Source organism: Capsicum annuum, chromosome 2 (genome assembly GCF_002878395.1).
Source record: "Capsicum annuum cultivar UCD-10X-F1 chromosome 2, UCD10Xv1.1, whole genome shotgun sequence".
Taxonomy (NCBI): Eukaryota; Viridiplantae; Streptophyta; class Magnoliopsida; order Solanales; family Solanaceae; genus Capsicum; species Capsicum annuum.
The window spans coordinates 5,778,018-5,799,620 of NC_061112.1; the positions used below are offsets into that span (position 1 = coordinate 5,778,018).

Below are 21,603 nucleotides of genomic sequence, written 5' to 3' on the forward strand. Positions count from 1 at the left end.
TACCCCTTATTTCACCTCTCATAACTTATCTAAATTGTATATAAATAATTTTTAAATAATATTTTATTACTGAATATAAATCTTTCTTGATTTGTTAAAATAATAAGTAAAAAGGAGTCAAGCCGAATGAAAACAAGCGATAAAAGATATTCTCTCAATTCTTTCTTACTTGTTTCTTTGATTTGACAAATAACTTAAGAATCAAATATATTGAGAGTAGAACATACGGAATTATCTTTATTATTTATGTTTTAAAAATTAAATTTGGCTTTTAATACTTTCTGTAATTACTTAATAAAATAATAATAATATAGAAAAAAGTTATAAATCTTTTGTGATTTATTAAAATAAATAAGTAGAAAAATAATTAATTTTTAATATAAGAAGTAAGGAAAAAAGAACAAGTAATTCAAAAGGAACGAAGAAGAGATTTATTAAAAATTAGGGATGATACCCACGAAAATACCTGAAGTTTAACCAAATTTTTAGTGGAGCATATTGAACTTTGCGGGGGTCCTATTACTCCCTATACTTTTTAAATTGGAATTAATTCCCCCAACCCCACCCCACCCCAACCCCCCACAAGACTTTTTAAAAGTGGAATAAATCCCCCCCTCAAAACGTATACCTAATTTTTTCCGTGGAAAGTGTAGTACACGCGCCGTTTCTTCTCCATTTTATCACTTTTCAACATTTTTTCACAATTACAACCATATTAAATATTCTAAATGATTCCATTGAATTTATGAAGAAAGTTTTTTCAAATAATTGAATGGAATCTTGCATTAATTTTCCATTGAAACTCGAAAGATTCAATTAGCGAGTTCCATTAATGGAAGATTCAATGAAACTCGCTAATTGAAAACTCAATGGAAGATTCAATTTCCATTAATGGAACTCGGAAGATTCGGAAAATTCATTAATGGAACTCGGAAGATTCGAAAAAATCATTAATGAAACTCGGAAGATCCAAAAAATTTAATTTCATGTATGAAGCTATTCAATCTTCCGTTAATGGAACTCGGAAGATTCAATTTCCATGAAGCTATTCAATCTTCCGCTAATGGAACTCGGAATTAAATTAGCGAGTTTTCGAGTTTGAATCTTCCGAATCATTCATTGAGTTTCAATTAGAGAGTTCCATTAAATTATAACCATTAAGGAATTTTTCGAGTTCCATACATTAAATTTAATTCGGAATCTTTCCATTAATTATAACCACTAATCTTTCCGAATTATAATTCCGAGTTTGAATTCATTTATAATTCCAAGTTCAAATTATAAATGGAACTCGAAAGATTAGGAAAAATCTTTCCATTAATTATAACCATTAATCTTTCCATTAATTCGGAAAGATTCCGAGTTCCATACATGAAATTTTTTTTCATGATTTTTCGAGTTCCATTAAGAAGAAAGAAGAATGAAAAAATAAATAAAAATATAAAATTTTAAATAATTATTAAATTAAGGGGCTGTTTGGCAAAAAAAAGAGTTTTAAAATGTTTTTAGCACTGTTCACTCGCTCATTGCGCGTGAATCACACGCAGTATGCCAAGTGACAGATATATGCCATTAAAATACGAAAAAAAAAGTCTGGAGTATGCTCAACTGGTAATCCGGTCAAACTTCAGGTATTTTCGTGGGTATTATCCCTAAAAATTACTACTATGTATAATTCAATTATAAATATATAAATAAAAATATCATGAAATGATAAATGAGGAACAATGTAAAAATATGTATGAAAAAAATAATAAACATGTGTTACTATTTAATTGCACTAAAAACTTTGCGAGGACTACCAAAATATGTTATTCCCCCTTATATTCTCTAGAGAAATAAATCTTTTTGGACTTATGAAAATAACTTCGTGAAAATAGAAAAATTAGTGTGTTATATTTATTTATCCATTTGTTCTTCAAAACACCTTCTCTTCACTCCCAGTAATAGCTTCCATCTTCATCACCCCTTATCTCAACTCTCATAGTACTTATCTAAAATGCATATAAATAATTTTTAAATAATACTTTACTACTGAATATAAATCTTTCTTGATTTGTTAAAATAGTAAGTAAAAAGGAGTCAAGCAAAATAAAAAAGAGAGATAAAATGATATTCTCTCAATTCTTTTTTAGTTTTTGCTTGTTTCTTTGACTTGACAAATAACTTAAGAATCAAATATATTGAGAGTAAAACATACAAAATTATCTTTATTAATTATGTTTTTAAAATTAAATTTGGTTTTTAATACTTTCTATAATTACTTAATAAAATAATAATGATATAGAAAAAAATTATAAATCTTTTGTGATTTACTAAAATAAATAAGTAAGAAAAATAATTAACTTTTAATATAAGAAGTAAGAAAAAAAGAACAAGTAATTCATCAGAAAAAAGAGGAGATTTATTAAAAATTACTACTATGTATAATTCAATCATAAATATATAAATAAAAATATCACGAAATAATAAATCAGGACAAATGTAACAATATGTATGAAAAAAAATGATAAACATGTGTTACTATCTAATTGCACTATATAATTTGTGAGGACTACCCAAATATGTTATTCTCCCTTATATATAAGTATAATGTCTTGAAAATAATTTTTTTAAAAAATAATTAAGGTAATGATAAAACAGTAAATTTTTTATCTTTTCTTTGGTGTGTCAAAAGTGATAAGTAAAAATGAGAATCAATTTTAAAAATAAGTGGCACATTAAAGTTAATTAAGGGAGTACTTATTATTACTCCCTCCATTCTGAAATAAATGAATTGTTGAACTATTTTTCAATGTCCAAAATAAATGAATTGTTCATTCTTCAACAGACATGTTGGAATTTCTTCTAATTCTACCCTTTCATTTAGTGAGGTTTTTAAGTACTTTACATTTTCTAAGAGAATAATTTAAGAACAATTAAAAGGAAAATAGAGGAAAATAAACTATAATTTATGTCCTAAAATATTTTTCTTTTAAGAGTTGTGTCATATTTCAACAATTTAATTATTTTGGAATGAAGGGGTATTATTTATCAGGTGAATCTAAAAAATAGACCCAAATTGGGGTGGCTTTTAAATTTTAGCCCCTAATAAAAAAAGGTTTCTTAAAATAGTCTTTACCTATTAACTATTATTTTTTAGACAAAATTGCCCCTGATCAATGAAGTAAATTACATAAATGATCCTCATAATAGATAACAACTCCATATTTATATCTCTCGGCTTTTATTTTTTTCTCTTTTTAATTTTACTTTAATTTTTATTTTATTTTTCTCTTTTTATTTTTAAATTTTTCAACCCTTTTTTCCTTTTTTCCTCTCAACTTCTTTCTTTTCTTTTTTATTTTATATTATTTTTATTTTTTATTTTTTATTTCCTCTTTTTTTTTTTGTTCTTTTAGTTTTTCTCAACCTTTACTTTTTTTTCTTTACACCTTTCGACGCCTACTTTTATAAAAAAGAAATTATTTTTCTTTTAAATTTTTTCTCGACCTTTATTTTTATTTAATCTTTCTTTTTTTTCTCAACCTTTATTTTTTTTCTATTCTCTCTCAACTGCTACATTTTCTTTGATTTTTATTTTTTTAATATTTTCTTCATTTTCTTCTTTTTTCGCAATTTTTATTATTTTTGTTCTTTTCATCGATTTTTTTCATTCAATTTACATCTCATGAGCAAGAGTTGACACTATCACGTTATAAAGACAAGAATTACGACTTTCAGACAATAAGCTACGTTTCATGGGCAAGAGTTGACACTACTACATTGTAGAAACAAGACTTATGACTTTCAAACAACAAGTTATGTTTCATGGGCAAGAATTGACACTACCACGTTGTATTTTGATTTATGAGATATTTTATAACTCTTACCTTAGAGGCAAGACTTAGCTCAGGGACTTTCAAACAATAAATTATACCCCACGGAAAGAGTTGTCTCTACCACGTTATATTTTCATTTATGAGATGTTCTACAACTATTTCGTTAGAGGCAAGACTTAACTCAAGGACTTTAAAACTACAAATTATGCCCCACGGGCAAGAGTTGACTCTACCACGTTATGTTTGCATTTATGAGATGTTCTACGACTATTATCTTGGAGGCAAGACTTAACTCAAGGACTTTCAAACAACAGATTATGCCCCACGGGCAAGAGTTAACTCTACCACGTTATGTTTTTATTTATGAGATATTCTACAATTATTGCCTTAGAGGCAAGACTTGACTCAAGGACTTTCAAACTGCAAGTTATGCCCCACGGACAAGAGTTAACTCTACCACGTTATATTTTCATTTATCAGATGTTCTACAACTATTGCCTTAGTGACAAAACTTAGCTCAAGGACTTTCAAACAACAAATTATGCCTCACGGGCAAGAGTTGACTCTACCACATTATATTTTCATTTATGAGATGTTCTAAAATTATTGCCTTAGAGGTAACACTTGACTCAAGGACTTTCAAACTATAAGTTATTTCCTACGGGCAAGAGTTGACTGTACCACGTTATATTTTCATTTATGAGATGTTCTACAACTATTGCCTTAGAGGCAAGACTTAGCTAAAGGACTTTCAAACTACAAATTATGCCCCACAGGTAAGAGTTGACACAACCACGTTATGTCTTCATTTATGAGATGTTCTACAACTCTTGCCTTAGAGGCAAGACTTAGCTCAAAGACTTTCAAACTACAAATTATGTTTCATGGACAAAAGTTGACACTACCACGTTATGTTTTCATTTATTGGATGTTGTTTGCCTTATAGGCAAAACTTAGCTCAAGGACTTTCAAATAATAAATTACGTCCCACGGATAAGAGTTGACACTACCACGTTATGTTTTCATTTATGGGATGTTCTACAACTCTTGCCTTAGAAGCAAGACTTAACTCAAGAATTTTCAAATAATAAATTATGCCCCACAGGCAAGAGTTAACACTACCACATTATGTTTTTATTTATAAGACATTCTACAACTCTCGCCTTAGAGACACGACTTATCTCAAGAATTTTCAAAGAACTTCGTAACAATAATTCATGCCCTTAAATTTGCTTTGATGTTAAAAAAAGAAGATCCCTTTGTGAATTATTTAATTTTTTATTTATTAACAAAATATAATAGAAGTTGAGAAAAAAGAAAAAAACGATAAAAAAATAAAGAAATAAAAAAAAAGATTGAGAAAAAAAGGAAAGAAAAATATAAAGATCGACAAAAAAATGAAGAATTAAAAAAATTGAGAAAAATAAAAATGAGAGGAAAACTAAAAATAAAGTTCAAGAAAAATGACAGGAAAAAAGAGAACTGAAAAAAGAAAAAAGTGATCAAACAAAATAGAGAAATAAAAAAAAGAGTGAGAAATAAAAGGCAAGAAAAAAATAAAGATTAAGAAAAAAGCAAAGAATTAAAAAATTTGAGAAAATAAAAAATGAGAGGAAAAAATAAAAATAAAGTTTGAAAAAATGAGGGGAAAAAACTGATAAAAATAAAAAATAAAATAAAAATAAAGGTTAAAGATAAATAAATTAAAAAAAAAATAGATATTGCTTGAGAAAAAAAATAAAGGTTGTGACAAATGAATTAAAACATGAAAATAAAATTAAAGAAAAAATAAAAAGTAAAAATAATAAAAAATAGAATAATAAAATTAAAGGAAAAAGTAAAAAAGTAAAAATAATAAAAAAATAGAATAATAAAATTAATGAAAAAAATAAAAATAATAAAAAATAAAATTTGAGAGACAAATAAGTATGGAAAGTTTAAAAAATATATTTGAGGTGTAGAGAGCAAAATGGTACTTGTACTATATTTAAAAAGTAAGGAAGATTATTTTTTAAAGACATTTCTTATTGGGATCAAATATCTAAAGTCATTCATATTTGGGTCTATGACATGCAATTTCCTGTTATTTATCATTGCGTTTAAGACTAATTAATTGTCCTTATCCACTCGGTTTTTCTTACTCGCTTCGTTCACTTTTATTCTTCATATTTTGACTTGACATATCTAATAAGAAAGTAACTATTGACATAGTTATTTTATTCTTATCGGTTGATGTTTAATAATGTCTTCAAAATGATTTGGAGAATATATAATTAATGACAAGGTAAAATAAAAAAAATATATCTTTTTATGATATGTTAAAAATAGTAAATAAATATAAAAATGTATTTTAAAAATAAATAATAAGTAAAAATGAAAGAAAATAGAAATTATTTATTGAAATCTCACAATATTTATTTGTAAGATAAGTCTTGACCCAATTCAATGAAAAGATGGCTTCCTGTTGATAAAAATTTGAAGGCCATCTTTCTATCCCGTCATGTAAAAACATGGCAGTCAGATCTCTATCACTTCACTTCGCTATATGATATTTATTATAAGAGTTTGATTTTTTTCAAATTAATTTTTTATATTATATTTTTTTTATATCGATATTTTATCTATAATAAACATATTGTTTATTATAGCAGTGTATTTTTCATAAAATTAGCTCAGTATAACAATATATTTAAATATTCTATAATAATATTTTATAATAAATATACTACTGTATAAAATGTAAAGTATTAAAATATTTATAATAATCATTATTAATAATGTACACATTAAATTTTAAGTACTAATATCTAATTTAAAGAGGTAAAATTATTTTGAAATAATGCACATTAATATTTAATAATTTCACGAGAAAAAAATTACTAATATATATCTTTTTTTAAATTCAAGATCTTTTTAATTGTATATATTTTTATTTATAATAACTTAATTAGAACTGAATAGTAAATATCAATATACACATATAACGGAAAAGGTATCGTTTCCACCCCAAACTATACCAGAAAAGTCGAAGCCACACCTAAACTGTACTAGTGATCTATTACATACCTAAACTATAAAAAAGTGAAATTATTTACACTCTGTCAGGCTACCACCACTTGCATGTGGTGTAGTGTTTTACACGCACTGCCACATCAGCACCACATCAGTAAAAAGTATCATTTTTTTATAGTTAAGGTGTGTAATAGGTCACTTATATAGTTTAGGTGTGGATTCGACTTTTCGACTATAGTTTAGGGTGGAAATGATGTCTTTTCCCTTAATGTGTTTAGCCGTTTACTTTTGTTATTTAATAGGCTGGACGCGCCTAAAATAAGTGTAACACACGCCTTAGAATGGGGGTCGCGGGGAGGTAATAATATCACTTTTATATAGTTAAGGTGTGTAAGAGGTCACTTATATAATTTAGATATGGCTTAAACTTTTATATAATATGGGGTGAAAATAATATCTTTTCCCCACATATAACAATACTTTTCCATAACCTTCAAAAAAAAATGACAAATATTGTCACTACATACAGGGTCGACCGTACTTAAATAAAATTATACCATACTTAAGTAAAATTATCTTCATAAGAACACCTGTGACTTCGTCTTGATGTAAATGATAAAAACAGCTAATAAGAATGAATTTTCTAATATTAAATCCTAAATAATTGTTCGTGTGGTCCTCAGATTACTCAAAAAAAAAAAAAAAAAAAAAGCCTGACAATTTTGGTTCATTTCGTTCTCCATATGCGGTGACGGGAAGCAACCTCTGTCAGGGTTCATTTGTTTACTCTTAATGGAGGTTTGAATCTGAATGATTCAGATTTCAGATCATTAAATACATTTATTTTTTATTAATATTTTAGCTCTTAATAGATCTGAATATATCTTAATCATTTAAATTTAGAATCAAGTGTTAATAAATCTGAAGATGTATTCTGATATTGGATAATATTCACCGCCACTCTATTCATAATCATCAGTCATCACCTCTGCCACTGTCATCATTGTCAACCATCACCCACCACCACTAACCACCTCCACCATCACAACCACCATCGCAACCACCATCAATTTTACTAAAATAAAATCTCATCTTTATCTGAGGTCTCCCTTCTTTATCATTGCAGTTTTCTCCAAGACAAGGTCCTACAAGTTTTATTTAACACACTAAAAAGTAAAACTTCACAATATTACTTGAAAGATGAAAATTTAGAACGTTAATCATCATCCAAACTAGAAAAGGTAACTTTACGCTTTTTTTTCTTACATTATTTGTAGTTACTCTTAAAATTTGTCTAATAATATTTTATCACATTTTTTTATTATAATATTATTGTGCTACTATTATTATTTCTTTCCTTATAGAATAGTCTAGAATATTTTTGTAATATTGATTTATTTGAAGTTCTCTTAGAAATCAGTTAACTTCATTTTTTCCCTAGTCTAGCCTTTGTGGTTTTTAATAAGCTAGTCTTGATAAATGTCATTATTTAGCTTGCCACACTCAATGATTTTTGAATTAAACAAACACATAGTTTATATTTTAGGTCTTATGACACCGCCTCCTATGCATCCAGGTCTATTTATTTAGAGTGTCCTTGTAGGACAGATTAGTCATCGTAGTGAAGATATTTGGAATAATGGCACATATGACACATTGACATGTCGTCGATATGATGGTGACTTTTGAAACTACATAAGTAGAAATTCATTACATGAGCGTATGTGTTGTTACTTGCTCGATGCCGGATTTTATGGTATATATGCAGCTGGACTCACACCACTTGATCACGCTATGATCACTGTGTTGGTAGAAAAATGAAAACCAGAAACACACATTTCATCTAAACTTTGGAGAGGCCACAATTACATTACAGGACGTAGCTATATTATATAGGCTGCCAGTCGATGGATTACCTGTGACGGGAATAAATCTTACCTTGGACCCTATAGAGTGGCAAACATGTATGGTAGATCTTCTTGGTTGGACACCGGTAGATATTGATCGAGAATTTCAGGGTGGTAGATTGCTTATGACTTCTTTGATTAAACATATTACAAATCTTCCTTTGATTACTGATGCGAGTTGTGAGGTTGATGTTCAACAATGGGTGCGTTTATACTTGTTGTGGATCATTGGAGACATGCTTGCCGTTGATGCATCGGGTAACAAAGTTAAGTTGATGTATCTACATTTTCTTGCGGATTTGTCCAAAGTTGGTCAATATTCTTGGGGTGCAGCAATACTTGCAATACTTTATAGATATTTTTATCGTGCATCTCAAAAGAGAATTAGAGTCATTGGTGGTTTATTGCCTTTATTTCAGGTTAGCTACTTTAATTTATTTCCTTAAAGCAATGCATTTTTAATATTTATTTATTGTATTTGTATGAATATGTGAAGGTAAGGATATATGAGAGGATTTTGCCTCTCAGGCCCCGGAGAGATCCTGATCTCCTAATTGATAAGTGGCTTATTTCTATCCTTTCAAGACCACCACGTGCTCGTGTGTGGTCTAATAGGTTATGCCACAATACAGAAGCACCTAACCTATTATATTTATTTCGTGATCAACTGGATTTACTTATAGAACATCAGGTATTTTTTACTTTTGAATAATAGCTTTATCTATCTTATTTTAATTTTTTAAGTCGTAAAAATAAACTAAATTTATATGTATATAGTTTACGTGGCAGCCATACAGTCCCAATGTTTTTGCTACATTACCAGATTATTGTGTGAATGGTTCTAATTTTTGGCGTGTTATTGTATTCATAATAGCTTGGGATGCAGTTGAGTGATACTATCCAGATAGGGTACTACATCAGTTTGGGTTGATTCAGAATATTTCAAGTAGAATATTGTGGGATTCCAAACATTTTCATTTGGATCGGAGAGGTAGAGCTAACTTTAATTGGCATTAATTTTTTACTAAAGAGGTTGAAATCTGGAGGGATAAATGAAATCTCAATGCTGAGCCTGATGGTCTCGAAGATGATAATAAATATATGCAGTGGTATAACATGATTATTCTTCATTTGATCAATAATCTAACTCATCAATTTAGACAAGGTTATCAGAGTTTTGCAGGAAGACACCAAATTTTGGTACAACACTACCTTATAATTATCTGCATAATTATGCTTTACTTTCAACTTCCTTATATATGTTCTTGTAGGCCATAAAGTTATGTGTTGTTTGACAATATAAAAGACACTTTATGCTATAAATCAATTGTGTTAGCTTTTGACGTAGGTTCTATTTACTGAGGTTTTTATTTGAAAGTTTAGTTGATTGGAAAATAGAAAATAGGTAATTAGAAAGTGTAAACTAGGTTGTTTAGAGTTTATGTATCTTATTGTTGTTATAGATTATCATATTAATGTTTATTTAATCATTTATTTTGTAGGCTAGGGCTTTGCATCAGATAAATAGAACAACTTTAAATGTACAGGATAGCGACAACAATAAACTTCGTGAATTTGGAGATAGATTATCTAAGTTGGCATTGAATTCCTTTAGAGCTGTTGGTGAATGAGGTAGGGGTCGCATCGAAGCTCAATATCCTCGCGGTGATGAGTATGTTAAACCTCGGCCACAACCAAGGCGTAGAGGTAGACAACGGAAAGAAAGACCCAACTATGATAGAGGCGAGGTTGTTGGGACCCAATTAACTCCTGTTCATGACCATGTTTAATTTGATAAGCCATTAAGTTCTTTTGGACAACACTTTAGTGGCATTCTAGAGAACACCAATGCTTCTAGCTCACATTATCCTAGTGAGACAAGCTATAACTTGAATGATAGTCAATTAGTTTTGTATCAGCCAGAGTGCATCATACATCAGTACTCCCCTCGTACGCCACATTATATAGCCCTCACATTCATCAATGATCAGAATGTTGTGTCATCTATATATTTTTGTGCATTGAATCTTATTTTATGATAGGAGGTAATCGAAAATACGTTATACGTATGAAGAATTATATTTTAAAATAAGGCAGTTCAGTGCACTAAAGTTGCTATGTGTTTGATCTGAGATAGTGCAGCTGCAAGTGTAACGTTTGGGTGACAAACTACAGAGTAATATAGAGTAGCAAAAGTCTCTTGTCAATTACTAGGTGATGGGGTGAGATAGTGCAGGTTCTATAACTAGTGTCTAGTTTTATATTAACAGCTAAATGAAATTACTTATCAATGAAAACATTTAGCAAATCAAGTATTGTATGGAAAATATATTCAATAAAGAAAATATTATATTAATTCTATATTTTTTGTTTCTTAAGCTGCAAAATTTCTAAGATACTGAAAGTCCAATGAAAATATTTAGCAAATCAAGTCAGTAATTAAAATATTATATTACTTCTATGTTTTTTATTTCTTAAGCTGAAAAATTTGTAAGATACTTAAAGTCCATTAAGTATACATGTTGGATTGTTTTGCAAAATTCCTAGATAAGGGGCTATTCTTGTATTGTTTTGTAGAATTTTGTCAACATCAACTTAACTATATGCTGTACTTCTACCTCTTAAACACATACTGTATGATTTTGAATCCAGGAATGCTTGCTCTGCTCCTAAATACAGATCTTAGTTCAACTCAAAGAGATTATGCTCAAACTGCTCAAGCTTGTGGAAAGTCCCTGATAACATTGATACCATGAATTCAAATTGTAAAGTGCTCATTGATAAGAATAACTGATAAAATTAAGCCAAGCAAATCGCAGAAAGTATATAATATGATATTACAAATACAAATATACTTAAGTTATTGTCTACGATTATTATTTGCACGTTCTTGGTTCGGACAACTACGCCTTTCATGCTCCGTTATTCTATAGATTTCACAAGCTTTTGAGTATCTTGTACGTCCAACGTCCATCTCATTTGGAACACGTGTAGTTTTTTTAGCTCCTTTCTTTTGGATAAATATCTCATTGTAAATCATTTTAAAAGGCACTTTCGATCAGTTTTCTTCATCTCCAAGTGGTTGAAACGACACTGTATATGTCTCAAAATACTTCACTGTGCTATAATATTCACTAACCAAATCATGTGCAACCCTATTCATCTACCCAATAACCTTCAACACATGCAAACATGGCACGTGATACGCTTGTCACTTTTGACATTCACACGTATTCCTACTAAATTTAATGATATGTTTTCTGCCACCACGACCTTGATGACGATATATTTCAACCTCGAATACCCCCTGTTTCTCTATTAAAAGTTGTCACTGATGAATTTTAGACTTCAATTCATACTTCAGAAAAAATTTTGTAACCACAGGTGGCCATAGTTCTTTTTCATTAATGAGCTCTTGTGCATGATGCTTCCTGGACATAAATCTTTTCACACTTTGACCGTATGTAAGCTTAATCATTACAGTAATTGAAAGCCTCAAAATTTCTTTACAAATCTATTGAAAAATTCAGAAAGATTGATTGTTAAAATGCCCCATCTTTTACCGCCATCATGATGAACGGTCCACTTTTCTAATGGAATTTTCATTAAAAAATTGTGCGCACCTGGCTCAACATCTTTCAAACATTGCATAACAATTTTGAATTCGCATTCTTGGTGTTGAATAGTAGTCTTCCATATTTATCCCTCATGCTGCCTGTTAGGGAAGTTAGACAGAAAGTTACTCTTTTCATGCTTAAGACAAAAATGATGATATGCATTCGGCTCATGTAAATCAACCAAATCATTAAAACTTCTAAGTATTCCAGGAGCATAATTAGATATATACGTAACACCTCTACGATCAACTACCACATAAATTTCAAGGCACGACAAAAATTATGACCATGCTTCTTTGGTTTCCTTGTTAACAATTGCAAAAGCAAGTGGAAATATTTGCCCATTTGCATCAGCAGTACAACAATCAACATATTTAAATCATAGTTTTCATAAATGTGAGTACCGTCAATAGAGATGACTGGTCTATATCTTTTAAAACCTTTTATACAAGGTTTAAATTCCCAGAACACATATTTAAAAATATTTACCTCTGATGTTTATTCATCAACATCCATTCATTCCACAACCATTCATGGATTAAAATATTAAAGTGCACTCAAGTACATTAAAAGTTGTGCGAAAGAGTGATTAAAGTCACCATATATGAATTTGAAGCACATCTTCAACCAAGCCATGCCTTTTTGTAGGAAGGTGTATATTTTAATTCAACCTCAAAAGTAGCCTGGACATCTTTAACCTTGAATTGAGGGTTATTCCCGAGGAAATGTAGCAACAATGAAGCAATCAATTTAGAATCCAAGTTTAAATGACCAGCTTGGATTACACCCATTTGACAAGTATGTCTGCCATAATAGTTTTTGATAGTTCATAAATTTATTGGTATTTTTCAACCTCTGAGCATCCAATTCAGATTCTCATCTCCTACACTTAACAGTCCAATAATTTATTTTTGATTCCCACACACTGAACTCTCTATTACCCTGCAAATTTCATATTTTTACAGTAGTCTTTAATCTTTTCTTACTAGGAAACAACTACCTAGACTTAAGATCCGACACTTTACCATCTAACCAAATTTTACATCCAACACCCTCTGATTCATGGGTAGAAGCATGCACCTCTGGACGATCTTGAAGATAATACAGAAATATAATATTCTCCCTATAAAATGGTATGTTTTGTGGTACCTTAATGACTGGTTGTTGATCATAGTCATTATCATCACCAGAGTTACTCATTTTATCTGACTGATATGCATTATTCGGAGCATCACTGTCAGAATTGTCATCCACATGAGTATCAGCATAGGCATCAACTTCTATCCTAGCTTGTATTTCAGAAACTCTTAAAATCTCTGAAACTTGAGGTAAACTACTAGTTCCTGCACTATCTTTAAAATCATATGACGATAATTATCGACATCAGAATTTGCACCAAAATCAGTACATCCATGGCCATAATTATCGGATAGAATATCAACTTGTGGTATTATACTTTGTGACAAGAAGCTTGTAAAACTTTGAAATTCTGAAAAATTACTAGTCATATTTGTAGATGGTTCATAAAAATCAGAAGGGAGGTTATTAAGATTCAAAGAGGGTGTAGCAAAATTCAAAGAGAGACAATTTAAATTATGTGTAGGTTCAACAACATCTACTGCTTTTGTTTTAATATACATCTCCAACAAATCAAGATTTATCATATAACACACCATATCAGATGCCACCATAAGCTCTTGCAAAGACTCATTACCAAATATGGAAATTTCAAAATAATGAGCATTACCCTGTACAGTTGAAAATGACCATCTACCCAAAATAACAAGCTTTATCTCACTTGGATTAGTTTTCATTCTAATATGCAAGTTTCTAACTAGCCAATCATACTCAATATTTAGTGGAAGTTTAACAACTGCACAAGCACTGCAACTATATCTAAATGTATCAGATTCATACATGACATCGTCGTCCCCATACAATGCAACTCTAACATGATGCTCATTCGACATTTCTAAACCTGTAAAAATAGCTTTAGTTATTAATAAATTATTTACTCAATAGGGAAAGCAATATACTAAAAAAAATACAAACCTTTTTCACTCCAATTCAGATTGAAGGATACATCAACTGTAAAGTACAATACTTTTTGTGAATTTAGTAATATACATGGCAATGAAGAGGATGTACATATATATAGAGGAACAAAAAATAATTTTGAAGGTATACGATAACCATTTGTGTAGAAGACTCTCTGCATAAGAGCGTTTTTTAATTTGCTTGAAGGTGTATTACTGTCCATGAGTCTTTAGGGTATGAAAAAGTTATCCTCTATTGTCCCATCAATTCAGAAAATGGTAGCCTTTTTCAAAATTTTGAACAGTAAAATTCACAGAAGGCTTATGACTATTAATGAGTCTTTCTTTCAAATGTTAAAAATCACTGAAGACTCATGAGAGTAGATCACCTTCAGTGTAAATATACTTAACGGTCCATATTTTTTATTTAACATGAAAATTGCATACTGAAGGTGCTCCAAATACCATGCGTTTTTACGATTTTGATCATGAAAAATCTGACAGACCCATTTATTAGAATTGTCCCTTATTTGACACTATTTTGATCGAAGTCTCGATTCTCATTAGTCCCTTTCCTCTTCCCTAATCCTCCAATACATTTTAATGAAGAAAATGGTATAAGCAGCTAAACTGGCAGAACACTACAAAACCTTGTCAAAGCTTCCCTTACTAGCCTGTTATCAGGAGAGCAACAGGCAAGGACAATAATAAAGAGAAAATGTTATGGATGAACCCGAAAACAATTACTATGAATTTGATATATAACACTCTCTGATTAAAAAATCCCTTATTAACAGAATACCAGACACATGGTGGACTGCTAAGACACCACTAAATAAGGTCTAAAATTTCAACACGACTAATGTATTTCTGTGTATACATATTGTAGGGATTATATTTTCATGTGAAGATGAATACGTATAGATATGGAAAGAATCAATAGAGTACCAAACACCAATCCTACCAACTTTTATCTCAATATGAAGTACACTGTCAAGGTGGATCCCAACTTTCTGAATATGTGTAGTATTAGTATACTACTAGCTAATGTGAAAATCAATCTAAAGAACTATTTATGTAGACTTGTACTTATATATGTTGGGTTCGAAATCGAGAGGCGTCATGAGGAAACTTAGAGTTTGCAAACTAATATGATGATAATTCAGATGACACAAAACTAAACTAAAAAAGCATAATATTATTGATATAGTTTGGCCAATCGGCCTACATATTAAAAACTAAGTTTAAAAAAAACCGTAAAATCTATTAGGAGAAATCTCTCCCTAAACAAGACTCTTAAAAGACTACATTGTGGATTCTATTATGTTATGGTATGAGAAAGGAAGTCATCTATTTATAGATGTCCAAAATCTTTCCTCCAAGAAAGAGGTTAGCCAAATGTGAAAAAGTTTTATATTTTCTTTCAGAAAATTAAAATTAATTATGGTAACTTTTATTTTCCTTCCAAGAAAAAGTAAAACTTAATTTTGGTAAGAAAATCAGGGCAAAAATCCTAACAAATCTCCCCCTTTTGGCTTGATTTTCTGTAAAATATTCATGATCCTCCTTCTTCTTGTGCATGGTTTCGTTCTTCACATATTCTTCATATATCACTGCTGTTTGACATGCTTTAAAAATTGAGCCTTTTGAGGTTAAAATATATCTGCCCTTTTCGGGTTAAAAATATATGAGCCTTTTGTAGGATTAAAAGTGAGCTTTATTTTTAAATATATAACAACAGAATTGTTGAAAATATGACTGAAATATCATCTCCATATGTAGTTCGACAAAAATGTCATTATCATCAAACTGGTTGCAGCTGATTTGAAACCGCTTTGAACCTGTTCAATCTCGTCTCTCCACACCATTGGACCTTTGAACCATAGACTCTGATAGCACTTGTTGGGTTTGAAATCGAGAGGGCGTCATGTGGAAGCTTAGAGTTTGCAAACTAATATGATGATAATTTAGATAACACAAAACTAAACTAAAAAAACATAATATTATTGATATAATTTGTCCAATCGGCCTACATATTAAAAACTAAATTAAAATAAACTTAAAATCTATTAGAAGAAATTTCCCCTAAACAAGACTATTAAAAAACTATATTGTGGATGCTATTGAGTTATGGTATGAGAAAGGAGAACTTCTATTTATAGATGTCCAAAATCTTTCTTCCAAGAAAGAAGTTAGCAAAATATGAAAAAGTTTTATATTTTCCTTTCAGAAAATTAAAAGTAATTATGATAACTTTTATTTTCCTTTCAAAAAAAATAAAACTTAATTTATATAAGAAAATCAGGACAAAAACTCTAATAATATATATGTATAATAGAAGAGGTAAGTTTAATTACTTAGACAACTCGACTCCTATGAACTATCTGAGGAGGATTCATCTAGGCGCTCCAGCTGGAGCAGGCTAGTTGCTGAAGGAAGTGATGTGTGATCTACACAAGACAGATCCCTTTGTTTGGGTTCCAGAAGATTATGTATAAAGTTGCATCAGTATAAAATGGAGTGAATTTGGTAAAATACTCTCGCCATCCATCTTTACATAAATTATGATATTAAAAATATATGTTGAATAATATTTATTCAGTTTGAAAAATTAATAGATAATTTATCTATTTGTGTTCGTTTTATCATTTGTATTAAAAATTATTCATTATCCGATGTATTTTTCAAATTTATAATATTTAAAGAGTGATATAGTAAATTTACCCCTATTTTTTATTATTTCTTAAAATATGTGTTTAATCATTAGTGAACAAGTATTATTGGACGAAGAAAGTGACATATATTAAATTAAATACTATAATTTAATTTGAGTTTCTTGCTTCAACTGTTGTATAAGTCTATTCCAGTACATAATGTTTTTATGATCAATAGTTCGTAATTTATCTGCCTCTAAAGCATATATATATATATATATATATATACACGATGTTGAAGGCCGTACTAACACGAGCCCAATATATGTTATTTTTTTATTTCAATTTATGTGAGAAAAAGATAATTTAGATAATCAATCATATTTTTAATTTATTTTTAAATATTTTAAGTTGTTAACTATTGTAATTTAGAATATCTTTTATGTAATTTTTAAATAATACATGTTACTCTCCTTGTTCAAACTTTAGTGGCATAGTAAATTATATTTTTACAATAATTTAAATTTTAATTATTGAAATTTATAATATCCTTTTTTTTCTATTCTAATTTAAGTAACACTGATATAATTTCGAGAGTCAACCAAATTTTATATCTTTTAAATTTTTTAAGTTGTTAATTATTATGATTAATATATTTTTTACATATTTTTTTAGAAATATATAATGGATTATTTTTTTATAGATATTTCAAGTCGTTAACTATTGTAATTTATAATACTTTTTATATAATTTTCAAATAATATATTTTACTCTAGTTAATTTTATTTTTTAAATAATTCAATTTTGTAATTATTGTGATTTATTATATTTTTTCTCTATTCTAATTTAAGTGGCACAATGCTTAGATGTCCATAATAATTAATTAGAGGTGATATAATAAATTCACAATTGAAGCAGCGAAGCACACATATTTTATATGATTTATAGTAACTAATTAGAAGTGATATAGCAAAATTACTATAAAAATATTTGTGAAAAATTAAGTGCGTCTCATATAAAACGTCAAGTTAATTTAACATTAAATATTATTAATTTTTTAATACTTATATGACTTATAATAATTAAGTAGGAGTGATATAATAAAATTAAGGTTGAAGCAACTAAAGCAGACATGTCATAAATGTCTATTTTACGTTTTATTAAATATTATTAATTTTTTAATATATAAATAATTTATAATAATTAATTAGGGGTGATAGAGTAAAATCACGGAGCAAGCAGCTGAAGTAGCTGAAGAAGCATACATGTCGATGGAGACATGCCTGTTTCCCTAGTACAATCGTGACTTCTTATATAAGACGTCAAGTTAATTTAACATTAAATATTATTAACTTTTTAATACTTAGATGACTTATAATAATTAACTAGGAGTGATATAGTAAAATTAAGATTGAAACAACTGAAATAGAAATGTCATAAATTTCTATTTTACCTTTTTATTAAATATTACTAATTTTTTAATATATAAATAACTTATAATAATTAATTAGGAGTGATATAGTAAAATTACGGAGAATGCAACTAACGTACCTGAAGAAGCAGACATGTCGATGGAGATATGCCTATTTCACCTAGTGCAACCATGACTTCTTATATAGGATATCAAGGGCCCCGTGCTAACACGACCTCAATATATGTTATTTTTTGTCACAGTTTATGTGATGCAAATAAAATTTAGATAATTTATTATATTTTTCCTATGTTTTTAGCTTTTTTGAGTTGTTAGTTATTGTAATTTATAATATTTTTTGATATTGTAATTTATTATTTTAAGCTGTTAGTTATTGTAATTTATAATACTCTCCTCGTTTAAACTTTTGTGGAATTAATAGTCAAATTAATAGTCAATTATATTTTTAAAATAATTTAAATTTTTAAGTATTGTAATTTATAATATTTTTTTTTCTGTTTCAATTTATGTGACACTAATATAATTTCTAGAGTTAACCAAATATCATGATTGAAGTAGCGAAGTAGACATACCTTAAATGACTCATAATAACTAATTAAAAATGATATAATGAAATTGCTATAAAAAGTACTTGTGAAACAAAATTTAAACAGACCTCATATAAGATGTAAAATTAATTTAAAACATCAAGTGTTAATTTATCATTTTATATCTATTTTATCTTCTTACTAAATATTATTAATTTTGTAATACTTAAATGGCTTATAATTGTAGACATGTGATTTTTGACCCTCCCCGAGTTTTAACCTTTTTTTGGCATTAAAATTTTATATTTTTGTCCAATATCTATTTTAGCTCTTATTTCATTTTTTATAAGTTTAAGTTGAAAGTAAGTAAATAATTAAAGTTACATTTTGGGATATTTTTATTTTTAAAATAATACGAAAAATTTAAAAATATATTTCCCTTTTAATTTTAATAAATAGGCTACTACTAGTTTTAGTATTATCTTAATTATATTTGATTTAGATTATTTATAGACTTTTATTGTATTTTCTTAAATATAAAATTTAATTATTAAATATTCTCTTATTATTATTATTATGATATTATTATTATTATTAATCATTTTATATATTTTAAATTAAAAAAAGAAACCTTATCCATCCCAACTTCCACACCCCATCTACATATCCCAATTCCGCTCAACTGCTCACCCCACATCCTCTTTTTAAGACGTAACTTTCCCAACCTCCCCAGAATATACGTTTATCAGATAACCAAAGACAGATAAAAACAGAGAGACTGACTAAAAAAAAAAAGAGAAGAAGATAACACTAAAAATCAGACATAGAGAAAAAGAGGAAAAAAAGTATCAAGTCGAATTTGGATTTCCGTTCTAGTTTCCAGTGATAACGTCTTGCTTTTATATTCAATTAAGTTGGCATACAGGTTCTATTTTGATTCTATTCTATTTATGTTATAAATTTCCTGTGAAAAAGTATGAGCGAAAATGTTTGAATAGTTTCAATGCACTGTTTAGTGTATATGTTTGATTACGTGAACTTTTTGTTACAACATGTCATACTATTAATCTATCGAGTGCTTATATATATTTCTTTAGTAAATGAGTTGTGAATTGAAATACGGTGCATAAATATTGTCAAGTTGAAACTTTTTTGGGACAAAAAAACAAACAGAGATAAAAATAGACACACCATTCACTCATATCTTGTACACTCACACACCTCACCGGAAGCAATTTACATACACATAGGAAAACACTCACTACATGATGCACTCATTGGAAAATTGACACATCACACACTCCATTTTTCATGTATTCACAGCATGTACACATACACAAATTCCATTCTTGTAAAGAAAAGGTCAGACCCATCGATAGTCCCTTAAACTTGTTACGAAAATTCACTTAAACCCCTCAACTAAGGCATGTACCTATCAGACCCCTAAACCCCTCGAATTTGATCCAATCAGACCTTTTTTGCGTACGTGGCTCTCCACGTGTTGTCCACTAACTAGGGGAGCGTAAGACACGTTTTTTTTGAATAATTAACTAATGAAAATGTGCCAAGTGGCACTGAGGGCCCAAATATTTATTAATAATAGAATGAATAATATTTTTTTTAATTAAAAACTTCTATTTAAATTATTTTATTAATTTTAATCATTATAACTTGTTAATTTTTTTTTTTTAAAAGAAAGCCCCTCCTCCCTTGGTTGTCTTCTTCACACCCACCCTGCCCCCGTCGTCTTCTTTACCCCCTCCCCCTTCATTGTCTTCTTCAAAACCCCTCCATGGCAGCTAAAAGTGCACAGTTGTTTTGTGATATGATATAATGAAACTTCAATTTTTAGGTGTGATGCAATAATTTGGCATGTCAAGATTGACCACAATCATATTTACTCAATATTGAAATAAGAATCCTTCATTCAATTAATGTTGAGTCCTACACGTTTCTTGGTTCCATAAAGTATTTTTTTTTAAACTACTATTATAGCATATAATACTATTTCTGTCATAACATTCAATCTTTACCAATTATCATCTCAATAATGAAGAGACTTTGTATTAGATAATAGAGAGAGGTATCCCAAGATGTGGAAGATTCAGCAAAAGGAAAATGTTAATATACTCGTTTGACTGAAGAGAAACTAATATGACTAATTACTTACTCATCAGTCTGAATCGGAATCAGGATTGATTGATGATCTCACTGATCTATTTCTATTAGCATATGAATCATCATCCTCTTCTTCTTTTTTGTTCTCTTTGATTATTCCTTAAAGTCATTCTCGTCTTCTTATCTTCTTCCACTCCATAAAGTCATCGTCGTCTTCTTATCTTCTTCCTCTCCGTTTTCTTGATCCCACTACAAATCAGTCAAAATGCAAATCAATTTTCCTTCTTTAATTCATCAATTTCCAATTTCCCTTCTCTAAATCGAACCAATTTTTTTTTTTTTTTAAAAGCTCATTTTCTTGCTAGAGAGGATAATGGAAGAGAGGGGGGGAAATTCATCTTCTTGCTAAAGAAAAGAATGGAAGTGGGGGGCGGGGAGGGGGGAGGGGGTGGGGAAACTAGTTTTTATTGGGGTGGAGT

The 21,603-nt window shown here is 29.0% G+C and overlaps 1 long non-coding RNA gene across 1 annotated transcript; it reads right to left on the reverse strand.

Moving 5' to 3' along the window:
- Positions 1 to 11,628: 11,628 nt before the first annotated feature.
- On the reverse strand, positions 11,629 to 21,557 carry LOC124893593. The gene is made up of 3 exons (XR_007050779.1): positions 21,177 to 21,557; positions 14,275 to 14,335; positions 11,629 to 12,455 (listed from the first exon to the last, which is right to left on the reverse strand). It is a non-coding gene; the product is annotated as an uncharacterized LOC124893593 (long non-coding RNA).
- Between the last annotated feature and the right edge of the window lie 46 nt (positions 21,558 to 21,603).